We start from the raw sequence: 15,538 nt of genomic DNA on the forward strand, positions 1-15,538 counted from the left end.
TAAATTATTGTTAAAATAGCATCTGGAGGGCTCTGGATGTTACTCATTAGGAAGAAAATTGTATCTAAGACAGCAGATTTAGTTTAATATTGTGGAGGCTGAGTGTATAGAGATTATGGAAATCTTTGGTTAAATCTTAAAATGTTGGATGATCTGTAATCTGAAAGAACTGTCATGCAATGAGAAGTAAGGTGTGTAAAGAGAACAGGTATGTTTTTTATCTCCTTGGAATTGTTGGAAGAGTAATAAAAAGGGATTTAGTGTGCACAGTACCTTTCACAGACCTCCAGCACTGTGCAGAATGGCAGATGCTGTAGTGTTAATACAGAAACGGAAAACAGCAGTTGTTCGTGGATGTTGGATGATTATAGGTCAAGGCAGGGTCCCTTGCAATTCTGGGGAAAAGACACTGCCTAATTACCATGTTATCCAACAAAAATACAAAGCAGGTAAGTACTAGGTTTTCTCTGTAAGCTGGTACTGCCAGCTTTGTGTGGGGTTTTTTGTTTTGGTTGATGACATAAACCTTTTGATGTTTATGTCCCTTCCTTTCTGATCTACCAATGCAGGCATAAAGTTTGAGTGTTATTACTTTTTGTCTTTGGCAAGTAGCTGGCATTCATGTGCAATTGATGGCTTCAGAAAGGTGCAGAAGGCCTTTGGCAGCCAGCATAATTATATTCACATAAGCAGTATCTGTGGGATAGCTGTAGAATAAACTACATATCTCCTCACTTGACTTCCTAACAGTGAACAGGCTAGCACTGGATGTGTGCTATATACCTCTGCTAACATGGGTCATGGCAAGTTTTTCATACAGTTTCAAGAATGGGAATTTTTCTTACATGATGCTCTTGCTGTTTCTGGACAATTATGTGATTCCAGCACACTAGCCGTCATCTTGCACAAGGCTTGAACCAAGTTTTTGAAAACCAAGAGCCAGGAGTGGCTGAATCATGCAGTAGGTGTTTTGTTTGCCTTGTCAATGTTTGTAATGTCACTACTGCTGGTGCCAGAGAACACTAATCTGCCTGGATTAAATGTTGTAAAACATCCCTGCTGCCTTCCATCATCATCTTTCTGTCAGCTGCAATAACACACAGGAAGCATTTATCCACCGACACCATAACATGGGTCCAGGAGAGACAAACAAAAACAAGGAAGTTACATAGGCAAAATGCCCACTCTATGTGAGCTAAAAACACCTCTGTTCAAATAGGGCAAGCAAGTTCTCCCTGAAAGCATCATAAGTCAAATTGTTGGCTTGAATTAATGGAGAACTGATTGAGAATGAGATCCCTAGAAATACTAGCAACAACCCTGTTAACCAAGATATCTGATGCAATTACACAGATGTGGGTTGAGTGCAGCTCTGCAATGTATCTGTTCATAGGTGAGCATGCTAATTCTGGATGTTTATTCTCAGTTAAGTACATGTTCCTCTCTGGGTATAACATCTGTGCATCATTTCCTTATCTGTAAATTAGGGATGTTAATATGTGTTCCAGGGTTTATGGCAAGTTTTTCATGTAGTGCTTTCTTCTCAGTTGCTCAGAACTGTGGCAAGAGACTTGCTTTAAGTTTTAGTTCTTGCTTAAGCCTATTACTATATTTTAATAGAGTTGATATTATTAAAATTTGGGTAAAGTCTACATGTCTATTTCAATATTGTTAAACATTGATGAATCAAAGGGTTTGTTTTTAGAAAGGATGTCTTTCTGTTAGTTTCCTATACAGAAACAGCTATTTTGGCATAATAATGAACGCAATAAAATTGTAAACTATAATATTGTGAACTTACATTGGCGGCACACTAAATTTAAATTATTTGAGGGTGTAGGTCTGTCATGTGAATGATGACAAACAAAAGAAACCTCTGCTATACCTCTCCCAAAACAGGCAAACGTTACGTTCCCAAAGCTTCTTTCAACTAGCAAGTCAACAGAAGCTCATTTTGCAACTCGGCTGTATTTTAGGCTACAAAAGCAAGGTCTGTGCTTCATTTTAATGACAAACCAAAATAAAACTGAACTTTAGAAATGCAAGCAGGCAAAAACCTATGTTAATGAAACACTAAGGCTAAAATATTACAGTCTAGAAATAACCCCCCATCCTATAGCACAGAAATGATTTCCAGTCTACTTTTCAATACATTCTATTTCCATACAGAGCAATAGCAGCTTTATATCTAGTAGGCCTCTCTAGGGAAGGTAAGGGGGGGGAGAGGGAAGGGAAAAAAAAAGAGGGGTGCAAATAAAAAAGAATCAAATGGCTGAGAGGTTTAATTTCTGAAAGAAGAATGTGAGGGGGTTTGTTTTTTTAGCCCCTAAATCTCTGGTTTTGCTACACTTATAAGGAAAATAAATGCTTTATATAGAAATTTCAAGACGTAAGTTTGAATATTCTCAAAAGCTAAAAATATAAAATGAAGATTCAGTAGAGCATGCTCATGCTTTCTAGCTGAAATCTGCTTAAATTTATTATGTTTATTATAATAGTTATTAAGAAGCAGCAACAGAATAGGTTCATACTGAGAGGATGAATGTATTGAGTTAATTTATGAATCTTAAGAGATTAGTTGATATCATTATACAATTGTTTGGGTTTTTTTTTCATTTCCTGGTGGTCTTTAATACAAAGACTTTCTTTAAACTATTCTTTATAATTTTGTGATAATAGCAGAAAATTGCCATTTTGCTTTTGTTTTTCCTATTTTCTGTTTTGCACTCTAATTTCTTTCCTCTTTTCCAATAAAAATGAGCAAAGAATGACCTAAAAAAAAAAATTGTCACTATTTGCTTCTTAACAATGGAAGAAAAGAAGTATTTTTTGTTAACAGTTGTAACACAAATAAGGTTTCAATTAGTCTGTTTTCTCTTTTCTCATTCACCAGAAAGATGAAATGAACTTTTTGTTTATATTTCTGAAATAAATGTCTATTCAAACCAGGAATGGTTTTCAAAAAAGCGTGCTACTTCTTCTGTAGTATTCCTTTCTACGTGCCTTTCAGTCTCAAAACTGAGAAGAAAACGTCCTTTGTCTTTAAAGGCTACTAGGCTTTTGTTTTTTCATGTAGGAATGTTAGTATAAAGTGAATACTGAATCTTTTGTAGAAGTTTTATATCCAGCTCTGGTGATGAGAACACTTTTGTCTGTGTGTCTAATGGTTTTCACTTTGCATGGGACAAGGCCAGAGGGTGGTCAGGCTTGGTTACAGGTTAAGGGGTGAGCTCTGGGTGACTGCAGGCTGGGTAGTGGATTTCTGTTCTCTGAGCTCCGGGTTGGCTGTTGTACTTCTTGTCAAATGCTGTACAGCACTGATGGTTTTTGTCAGCTGCTCTTATGTTCTGGAGGCTTTTGCTCTTAGTTATTGATACTTCTGAAGACAGACTTTGAGCTATTTTGGGGTAGTATAAAAATATTTGTACTTCAGATGTTCATTTGCCCTAAGTACACTGTCTGTCAAAAGCCTCCTTAGGACCCTGAATTGTTTCTTTTTCACTGCCTGCCCAGCCTGATGCAGATAGGAAGTGCACAAGAGTTTTGGTATTAGATGGGCTACTACGTGAGAGAATACGAATTTTTTGTCACATCCTGTTTGTCACCTGGGTGTTTGACCATAGCCTACTGCAGATGCTACTTGTGCCATTATCCAAGTTCTCAGGGAATGTTTACAGCCCAAAGCTGTGAAGGAAGCTATAAAAGAAGCAAAGGACAGCCACTTGTTGCAAGAGTTTGTCAAGTACCTGATCCCTCAATGACTCTGTATGTGATAATGTTACAGCAGCCTGAGGATAAACTTGCTTTTGAAGCTTGGAAGATACTTTGTTGTGAGCTGTTCCTGGCCAGAGGAGAAAGCAGCCAACGGGAAGTCTGTTGGCCACTTTAACTAATTACTTCATCCTCTTCCTGTGGAGGCTGCAAGGTTGGCCATATTTCAAGTGTGACCACCTGGATACAGAGAATAAATTCTTAGAAGACTTTTAAAAAACAGAGGTACTGATTCAGCTCCTTTAAGGGTCTGCTATTTCTAGAGTTACCAGATGCAAAGGGTTCCAGGTGGGTGTTAGTGACCTTGGGCTTGCTTCAGGAAGAATCAAGTGATGGTCAGGTTTAGGATGGGGAAGGCTGGTGGTACTGAAAATGGTCAGAGATGAGACGTGCACAGCCCAGTTTAACTTCATTTGTGGTATGCTCACCAGGAATATACCCACTGCTTAGTCCAGGGGATTTCAAAGTATTACGTGTAAATGGGTAATGTTTCAGCGCCTGCCAGAAGGTGCATTTTGACAAAGATCTTACAGAAAGCTATTCAACTTATAATTGATTTCCTATTTATGACTATCTCATTGATAGATCCTCAGCTGGCAATGAAAATGCTCAGGATTTTGAAATGTGCTTTTATGACTTAGCTAATTTAAACCACCTTAATTTCTTGCCACTGAGGCAGGGTGCTAGTCCTGTTCCTAGTCTGTTGTCTGATCTCATGTTCTAGATTAGCTTTTTTAATTGTCTGATATAGTTTGCTGTTTTGAGGGAACTAAATTTGTGAGAGATGGTACTGGTGATATTATTTTTTTTTCAATTTTTTTTTTTGTTTTTTACTATTTTCAATTTGTCATGCCCTGGGTAGGTAAATGCCAATGCTGGATGCACAGTCCGCAATGGCAGCAAGCAATCATTAGACTAGTTTGGCTGCGTGGTCATGCTACATCCATAGGTACCTTTTTGTCAGTGAAGAGAGTTGTTAGGTATGTGATCAACATCACTGGTTTCTGAGGATAAAAAACAAAATTAAGCTGTAGTTATTATTGTACAAAGTGTGATCGTTATCTCTCCTTACTGGAGCAAACAATTACATGTATGTGATGCTGTGAGCTTGAGAAACTATAAAAGTGGAATAAGAAAAGTGTAAGAAATGCTAACTCAACTGGAGACAGAAGTTTCTGTAACATACTGCAGATGTTTTCCTTTTAGCTTCTTTTGTTTTCCTCTGTCTTTTGTTGTTGACTTGCTATTTTTTTAACAGCAACATTTTTCAGAAAGTTTAATAGTTTTCCTTCTCATCTATTCAGCGTTATCATCTCGCTATCCTAATGTTCTCTTTTGCAGTTTATAATTATCAATCTGTTCCTGCACCACCTGGTTTTCCTGTATTTGGGATACTAATTGACTTTTTATGGTCTATTTTTATGCTGCTTTTTTTCTATGTGATCTGCTTTTACTTCTCACCTGCATACTATTACATGCATATAGTCATGTCTTAACGTGATGAATTCTAGTCTCAGCCACCTCTCTTTTACTGATGCAGCACTCTCGTATTCTAAGAACAGAGTTCATAACTGGTACTTTCATTCTTTTTGAATCTCTGCCTTAAAAGTGGTTTGGGGTTTTGTTGTTGTTAATTTTCAATTCAGGAATGCAATGGCTTCTGGTCAAAAGCCATCAGTCACTGCTTCCACTCTACTTAGGAGGTGGTACTCACATTAGGTTTGGTTGTGGATGTTGAAAAATCAGAGCATAGTACCTTAAAAGAAGCAAGACTCCAAACACTGTATTAAATAAGTGCTTTCTATTGCACTTTCAAAGAAATTGCAAATTGAATCAGATTTTGTTGTGCACAAATTTTGTCCTCCTAATGCAACTTCAGTAAACGAATTGGACATTTATAGCAATATCTGCCTCCATCTCCCAGGCAGCAGCTACAAGGCAGTAGAGATGTTTACCCAGTCATTGTTGCTGCCTGAAAAATATCCTCATCCATGGTTTCAGTGGAAATCTTTCAGCCAAAACAAGCAAAAAGGTCTGTAACACTTAATTAAATTAAAGTTACATTTTATTTGAACTTGGCCTGCACCTTGAGCCAAAGGGATTTTGTTAACATAAGTGAATACAAATGAATCTGTCTCTGGCAGGATTTAAGTAAGGAGAAATTTCCCTGTAAACCCTTAAAAAAAAGAAAAAAAGAAAGTAAGTAGAAGACAAAGGTTTGATGAGTAAGACAGTTATGAATAAGGCAGTTAAGGATGCATCTTCAGGACATTTAATTTTGGATATATTTGATTTATCAGTATGTATGTGCATAAATGAAATATACTGTTATACAGAATAAAATTTTGTCTTAGATATAAGTCTGTAAAGCTTTTAGTAGAAAAATTTCCTCCTAAATTTCTCCCTTGAGGAAGGTGCTTTAAAACTGATTTCCCTTTTGAATAGGGACAGACTCTTGCTAAAAAATTCGATGCGGAGGTAGTGTTTTGTATTTTAGGAGAAGCATATTGTGTGTTGAGTAAAACTGGGGAGAAGTCAGAATAATTTGTTATTTTAGCATGATGGTTTGGGTAAAGCTCAGGATATTGTGCTGTGCTGCAGCTCTAATACAGTGCAGGAAAAGGCTGATAATATTTCAGAGTCTTTATTTTTGTTTGTTTTGGATTGCATAGTGTTCACTTGGAGCTTCCATTAGCCCTTCACCAATTTATGAACACTATGATCAAAATAACAATGACATTTGCAGGATGAATGCTTCACTTACAATGTTCAAAGAAGCAGTGTTTTTACATGTCAGCAGTCTACTTAAGCACCCTACCTGAATGACTGAATAGCTAAGCAAAATGCAATCGCAGGAGCATTGTCACAGCGATCATGCTGTAATATTATCAGGCTGTTGTACTCCTGTTACCTTTCAGACAGTCGTCATTACTCAGCAGGAACAAACTGGGGGGACTGTGAGAGTTGCGATAATCTGATAAATTACATTTTAATGTTTGTCAGATCATTTTGTTAACTCTGAAACTCTACTTCAAGTTTCCTTTCATTGCTGCATTATATCCTCTGCCTTTATGAACTAATAATTTGTTGAAAATAAGAACATGATCAGTACGGAGCTGTTAGTGCCATCCTTACAGGGATGTTAGTGAGAAAATCGAAATCCTCTGGAGGTAGGTAGTTCTAGGCTTGGTAATATTTTTAAAGCTTAACATTTTGTCAGCTGTCAAGAGCTATCTATTCAAGAAATTGCACTTGATAAAATTTAATGGCTTGGGAGTCACTTTAGTAATAATTAATCCCTCTTGCTTAAGCATTTTCCTAGACTCTATAAATCCAGTTGACTGCTTTAACAACAGACGTTATCAGTTTACTGTAGAAGTTCTGTTAAGTGTCACTGTTTTGCCATGTGCATTTTGAAGAACTTATCTTTAGAGACATTATTTTTGAATGGAAGAAGAAAGTAGGATTTACTTGCACGGAAAGAGCTCTTTTGTATTGTTTCTCGCCTCTGCACCACGTTTCCTTTTCAAATTGGCTGGAATGTTTTGAAGGGTAAATGCTGAGGGCAAGACTAGTTCACTTGCAGTTTAAGTAAGCAAAATTGTTTAAGCTTTTCTGTAAAATAAATTGGAGAGTAATTTAATGGTGGTATTTATATAAATACAAAACAATATATGTTCAATAATATTTTGAAGAGTTCTGTATGTAAGTCCACAAGAAAGCAGTTTTCTTTTGTGCCAGCTAATTTGTTTACAGGGAACATACCTTTGGTTTAAAAAAAATGCCCCGTCCCTGGCAGTGTTCAAGACTGGGCTGGACAGAGTCTGGGTGACAGGGGTTAGTGTTTGGTGTCCCCACCCATGGCAGGGGGGTTGGAACGAGATGATCTTAATGTCCTTTCCAACCTTAACTATTCTATGATTTTATAGAATTGTGTTGGAATCTTTAGTTCTGAAAATAACACCACATGTATTGTCTTTAATTCGAAGAAAGGTTAGAGAAGCTGGGTTACTAAGTCCCGTGCCTCCTATCCATATTGAAATAGAAAGGGTGGGATGCGTGGAACATTTTCAAAATGTTCAGACTGTCTGCTGACAGTCTTAAATTCATAGAGCCTCTTGAACCAGAGGACATATTGGAATTCATTCTGACCCGTATAAATCTTTATTCTAAATCAGGTTGTTTGCACATTCTTTGACAAAACAGGACAAAACAGGTTTTGTTCTGCTGCAGAACAAAACCTGACATACTTTTCTATTTTAGACAATGCACATCACTATAATCATGATCTGTTTGCTGAGAAGTGGTATTAAAACCACTTCTTCCGCAATTTAGTGGGGTTTATGTCAGCAATCATGAACTAGGCTTTCATCAGGTTTTGTCCGATAGGAAAAAAATGTTGCATTATGAAACTTGTTAGGCTTGTGGATACATACAGGCTTACAGGTATCTGTGTCTTTTCTTGTCTTTTCACAGCATGGTTGCAAATACTATCTAGTAACTATATAATACCTACTGAATTTGTGACCAGATTCTTCCCTGTCATCAGTTCATATTTTCACTCTCTCTTTTTTTTTCCAGCACACTAAATTGGCCATGTTGCCATTTTAAGATGATGTAATTTATGTGATAAATGTCTTAAGGTGTATATCTGTAAGTTATGTGAAACATTAACTGAAACAGGAATTACTTAGATGGATTAGACCAGGAGTTCTCAGAGGAGGGTATCAGACTTCCATAATGGAAAAGTGAGCAATGGTGCTATCATTCTGTTCCCTTCTGTTGCAATGGCCTGGGGGCCGTGTCCCCTGTAAAGGTCTGTACAGCCTAATGACACTGGAAATAGTGTCATTTTTATTCGCTTATTCGTATCATGTTGCTTTTCCATTTATAACCTGAAAAATCTAACTGTCCTCAAATGTCAGAGTAATTGATATTTGCTTTTCTTTGGCCTTTCCATACTTTTTTATATTTCCTACCACTTATATTTTACTTCTCAGAAGAAGTGGAAATGAGGATCAGTAAAAAATATGAATTGTGCAGATATCATCATCATGATATAGTTTTAATTCTGTATCATAATCACAATGAAAATGGGCAGTATTGTTATTGACTATTGTTGTCAAACCCCTTTTTTGGTTTTTTTTTTTTTTTTTTACTTTACTAGTTCTGTAGTTTATTTAAGAGCCTATCAATATGCAGCATGAAATGCTCTTTTCTGCATCTGTTGTCAAATCCTGTTGTCAAGTCAACTAGCTTTTTTCTTAAATGTTTTCTACAGCTTTTCAGGGCCTCTTCTACTTTCACTAACCTAGATAACTAGCAAGAGATTTTGCTGTGTGGTTACTATTTGTTCCTAAGCTCCAATGTATTACCCCTATTTGTTTTCAAGTTTTCTCCCTTTTCTTGATGGAAGGGGAAAACAAGCTATATTACAAAGTTAAAAACGTACATACTAGTCTCTAATTATTTATGCTCCAAAATGAAGGAATGATGTATATGTTAAGTTCAGCAGGAAAATTTATCTCCTCTTTTGAAGAGAGAGCTACTCCTCTTAAGGGTAGTGAGGAAAAATGACATCTGCCTGATTATCAGAAGTCATTTTGTTTCAGTTAAAACTTACTGTACATTATAGCAGTGAAAGATAAGCAAAGCTTATTGTCTTCTTAATATTTGACCATGGCTTTTGTAGAGGAAGTGAAAGTCAAAAAGTCTTTTCTTGGAGATTGTGTGCTTAGGCTTGTGGAATGATTTCCTGATTGGTTTTGGTGATCAGTTTTCAGATCTCTCATACATGGTACAAAGACGATTAGTGTAATGAGATTATTTAATGCATTACCTAGTGTTACTCTAGGAAGGGTAGCATATTTTTCAAATTATAAATGATTTTACTTTCAACAAAACCCAGTTTTCTTTATGGTTTTGTATATTGCAATGTCTTGAGATTCTTTTATTGCTATAATGCTAAGTATCCCAACTTTTAGACTATATTTAGGCAGCTTCTTATGATGTCAGAAGGAAAAGAAAGACATTCCCTTTGAAGGGTTAAAAGACAGGAGGAGTCGACCATTTTGTACAGGAGGAGAAGGTAGGGAGGCCATGAAGTGATACTGCTGAGGGTCATAGGCAGTGGTGATGAAACCATTTGTTTTAAATACGGCTTTAAGAAAGCTTTTCTAGATTAGCTTTACATTTGACAAGTCTCGTGCCAGAGCAGGTTTCATTTCTTCTGCCAGAGCTAATATAAAGCCAGAAGAAACTTGATATTGTGTGATCTTGCTAATGTGGGAAAAACAAAATTGTGTGCTGATGTTTAATCTGGATCAAATTTCTGTTGTTGCTTGATCCTGTCATGCAAGGATTTGTGGTGTTGGCAGACAATTAGTGTGGGTTCTTTCATTGGGCTGCAAGGTTCTACCATGGGGGGGGTCCAGGCATTGAGGACTTTTGAGAGAGAAAGTAAAAGAGGACAGTCCCTTGGCTCTGTAGATATTTTTGAGGAGCTTCTTGCACCTGTGAGGGCATCACAAGATAGAGTGTGAAGGTATCTGCTTGAAAATTTAACTATATGGCTTGTACAGATGGTGCCCTGAGCTGTCCAGACATAGAAACTGCCATTTTACAGTGAATGTCTTTGGCAGTTAGGGATATGTAATTTTTTTGGTGTGGTGCTGCTATTTATACTTGCTAATATATGCTTGCTTTGTCTGCTTTCTGATAATCACAGCTTACTGAAGGCAAAAATCTTTTTATGACTAAAAATGTTTTGTTCAGTTTTTAATATCAAAGGCTCTTGAAGTCTTTATTTTGTAAACCTCTTTAAGCAAAATGCTTGAAAGAAATTTTCAGGCATATGTCACTGACAGTATTTTTGTTTTGTAAATTTTGTTTTGTGTGGTAGATTTAGGTGATAGTTTAAAAGAAAGGAAAAAAGAATGACAAACTTAACAGCTTATGGTTTTCAGTGCCTTGGCTATTTTCTACGATGGCATGTGATTTTATTGTTACACATAGTGATGATTTAGTTTTCTTAAGTCTTCTACATGGAACTTTGTCAAAGGCTGTTTGGAAACTTGATATCAATCCATTCTCCTTTTTCTGGTGTTCTGGTGAATTTTCAGGAACCAAAGGGTAGGAATAGCATGATTTTTCTTCACAAAAGTTATTCTGCTCTGCTACCAGTAGATACACAACTTAAGCTGAAGATTCCTAACATTTTGTTCTTACTTACCAGGTTTTCTATCTGATGTTGTAAATAATAACCTTATTTGCTGTCCTTCTGTTCTCTATAACTTATGTTTTTACCTCAAGTGCTCTTCTGTTGTTAGAGACCAGCAGGGGGGGACGAAAGTCATGAATAACTCCTTGTTTCGTGTTTGAATGAGTGTGAACCTTTACTGTGCAGAGACACAAATACTTTCCTTTAGAATATAGAAAAAAAAACCTGTTTTTTCACCATAATTGAGTATAAAATTCATCGTTTGACGAGGATATACAGAAAAACATCCTGAGATGAAAAAGGAAATGTGACTGGAGACAGGAGGCACACGTCACCCAGGGTACATGGTGGATCTCATTTAGGTCTTTTGCGATGGAGTAGGGGATTTCATATCTAGTACATATCCTAAGTGGGTAGTAGTTATGTTATAAACATTTCATTTAGAATGAAGGAGATCTAATTTGCTTGTCCCTAAGAATCTTGGGTGATACTTTGGAGAATCAAAATGAGGTAAAGGTCAGTGTCCCATTGCCTATTATGCCTTAACTGTTGGCACTCTTAACAGGATGCATGTTCTGCAGAATGTATAGTTTCCTAATAAGTAATGTAGAGTTTAACTAATAAAATACAAACATTAGTCCTGCTTCATCAAATGGCCACAAAGTGATGTGATCTACCTTGGTTTTGTAATTGACCTTCTGTCAGAGCATCATGTGACATCAAAAACTAATTGTGCCTCAGTCTTTTCAACCTTCTCTCTAAGGCAGAAAAACTCATTAAAGAAAAAGCAGCATTTCCAAATATAAGCGAATAATGGGTATAAAAGGTACTTGCTGTGCCTTTTCCGTATGAGAATATGGTTTACCAGCTAGGTGAAATAAAGGTATGTTTTAATACAGTTTTAAACACTGTTTCCTGTTGCTGGCTTACAAAGGCGAACTGCATATGTTTGGGTTTGGTTTTGTTTTTATTTTTTGTTGTTGTTGTTGTTTTGTTTTCATAAGCTTTTCAAAAATACAGGAATAAAAAGAAGAAAAAATAAACTGTGAAATGATGTTCCTCAGACCTCTTCAAATCTGGGGAAGTTAAAGTGCTTCCAAAAATGTTACAGGAATGCTATTACAGTATACTGTAAGTGCAAAGTAAAAAAATACCAGGATCTGGCTAGTTCATGACTTAGCACTTTTGAACTGTGCCTTTGCTGCTAGGTTGAAGAAACACCAAATTCCTAAAGCTTTCATTAGTAGGAATTGCAGAAGAGGGAACTTAGAAGTCCCAGGTCTCTCCAGATGCCAAGCTCATTATCATGGCTTAAGCCCTTTAAGCTTTGCACACCTCTCTACTTGCTCTCCCATGGTCAGGAAGAGTGAAACCACTGGCTGCTGATTTCAGTGTGGGACTCTGGGTGCAGAGCATGTTCTGTAATTTCCAGGGAGCTGGTTTCAGCCAGTAAAGTAAGTTTTGTGAGTACACAAAAAGCTTTTATGCCTGTAAAGAAATTTTGCTGTTTGCAAGTACTAACTACGTATCTAGAAGCCATGCCTCATTGCATAAGGTGTTTTTCTGTAGATGGTGCAGACCCCTATACCTGGTTTCAGAGACTGCAAAATTAAGTATAATAAATATGCCATGCAATGGCATATGGCTTTGGCCTTTAACAACTGAGGTGCTGTGCCTGTCATGCTACATACAGAAAAATCTCTTATCCAGTTTTAAAGGTACTGTTACAGAGTATTTGTTTCGCAATTGTGCTAGAGCAATTGTGGTCTGATTCAGTGCTTGTAGGAAGCCCAAGCTACTGCAAAATTATTTCACTGTTTATAGTTTCATTGAAAAACAAAAGGCATTCTGGAGAGTCATCTTTCACATATTTAAATGTTTAAGATCTGGTGGATGTGAAGGTTTTAATAATAATTGAACTAATCAGCTACGGTTGATAGAAGAGGGAAGAAAGGCAGTAACTGGTTACTAGGGCAAGACATTTGATGCAACACTGTAGTAAGTAACCTGTGTCTGACAGATGTGATGCTTTGGGAGAGTGTGCCAGGTGCAAAGTCTGTCTTTCATCAAAATTTTACTTTTTCTAATTTCTAGTAAACATACTCATCAGAGGAAACATAAGTTCATGCTTAATGTGGAGAGAAATGAAGAGTAATGAGACTTTAACATGAAATTTTCTGATTAGCTCTGAAGCAGGTGTGTTGAGAGTTTTTTCTGTTCTTTTTCTCCAAGATCATACCTGAGTTGCAGTAACAAGCAAAAAAACCCTCAACATTCAAACCCCTCAAAATGATCTCCCTTCCCATATTCCTTGTGCTGTTTAGATTAAGAGTGACTTGACGTTGAATTTTGATTTTCAGGATGTCTAACTGGCAACTATTGAAAACTAAAATTTTGGGGGGGTTGTTTGCTTTACTTATTTTTGGCTAACTGATACCTTCATCATTCAATCTGTTCAATGCAAGCACATCCTTGCACAAACAAAGAACTCTGCAGGTCCAAATGGGTGAAAGTGTCTCCAGCATAGAGCAAATTACAGAATAAAGAGGCATCTTAGTAACATTAAATCATTTGCAATAAATCTTGTAGATAGTAGTGTAAGTCTGTATGAAGCGTCTTGTAAATCTAGGAGGTGATTTAAACGTCGTACCTGGAACTATTTCATTTTCCTTGTGAGTTTGAAGAAGCTTGTTTTTCTGAGTATAAAATAACGCATATGAATTTTTTTAGAAGGTATTTGTTTGATAACTCGCCGTCTTTAACAGTAATACAATGATTGCTCTCTACAGGATTCGAAGAGCAGGAAAGTAATGATCAGAGGCTGAATGTTTTTTAAGGTACTTCAGATGGAGTTTTGTTGCAGATGGTAGATGCAGTGGGGTGTGGGGGGGAGGGGACCATCTTTGTCATTCAAAAAGTAGGGAAATTTTTCTGTGGCTTGCAATGAAATTTGATCTGTTTGCTAAGCTATGACCACTAAGGTGAAAATCTGTTCCTTTCCTGAAACTGCTTTTGCAGGCTGTCAATTTAGGAATATCCAGGTTGCCTTGGAAGTTCAGAAAACTTGTCCATACAATTAATCATATTAGGTGCTATAAGCACATGAGTTGGATCTGTTTCTTCTGAGAGGTTACAGCAGAATTACCCCTTCATGTATTCTAATTTAATCTTTTTTTTTTTTCTAGTAGAAAAAACAGTTCACTGAAACTTCTGTCTGAACATTTTTCTGTATTTAAAATTGCTCTTACATGACTTAGCAATAACTTATATCTTGAACTCATATTTTTAGACATGTAAAAATACTATTCTATGCAATCAAGTTACATGCACTGTTAGCGTGTAGAATGTCTGAAGTAATTTGTCCGAGTGCATTGACTTTGCACTACAGGCTCAGCAAAGTGCATGTAGGAGCTTATAGTATCTCAGCTGGCTGTTAATAACCCATTCAGGTATTCTGCATGATAGTGTTTCTTAACTCTTAATTCCTACCAGACTTCAATTACAGTTGAGATCCTATGCGTCTGTGTAATTTTTGTAAAAATAGAAGTTTGGCCTTTCAGTCACTGAAGCATTGTATAATTTTTTAAAGGAATGCTAATTAACCTACAAATCTTGGGGTTTATTCTGTTGCTCAGTGAACAATACATGTCATGGAACCCAGAGAAGGGATCCTAATACCGGTGTCTGCCAAATGGCAAGTTGGGTTGCACTAAGTAACCCTTGCTTAGCCCTTTAGTCCTCTTGACAAAAGTAATTTTCAGGTATGAATTTTCTGTGCCTTATTTATCTTGAGCTTCTGCTTGTACAATGAAACAATGAAAACTGCTGGTTTTGATTCCACTGGGGATCTCTGGGGCCTTTAGAATCAGTACCAAACAAGAAAAATTGTTCAGAATTTGAAAGGCCTGAGGGAGCTGCAGCACCAGAGCATTGTTGTTGGAGAGACAATTGCTTGGAACAGTTTTGTTTTGATACACAGAAGTGCTCCAGTACTAATGATCTATCACTATCACAGATTGGTATGTGTTCCCCTATCTGTGGAAACTTTCAATATATTTAGTCAGTATGGCCTGTGATACTGAGTCATAAGAACAATAATCTATATTTAATATCCCTGACATTGTACAATATCCAGAAAGGCTTATTATGGTTTATGTTAGGAAAGAGCACTGTGATGCTTCAGTCCCTTCTGTGACCCCTGTGGGGCTCCCAGAGCATGCAGAAGCATCATTGAAATAAAGTTCAGGGCAAATCTGGATGAAATGATTTTTGTTTTTTGACTGACTACCCAAGCTACTGTGCAGATTTTGCTCTGCAAGAGCTCACCATTAAAAACGCATTTAGTAGGCTGGGACATATGGAAGCTATAATACATCTGGTCCCTCAAGCCAAATTGTGTATGAAGCACTATTGGTCTTTTTTTCATTCCTAAATGTTCTCTACTCTGATGGTAGATTAAATGGTTTGTAATGCTTCCCAATATGTTGACATTCATGTAAATCAACACATAATCTATCAGCATTGTATCCTTTTGCCTAGTGGTATTTC

This window comes from Pezoporus occidentalis, unplaced genomic scaffold (genome assembly GCF_034315485.1).
Source record: "Pezoporus occidentalis ecotype Australia unplaced genomic scaffold, CSIRO_AGI_Poc_V1 ctg152, whole genome shotgun sequence".
NCBI classification, from domain to species: domain Eukaryota; kingdom Metazoa; phylum Chordata; class Aves; order Psittaciformes; family Psittacidae; genus Pezoporus; species Pezoporus occidentalis.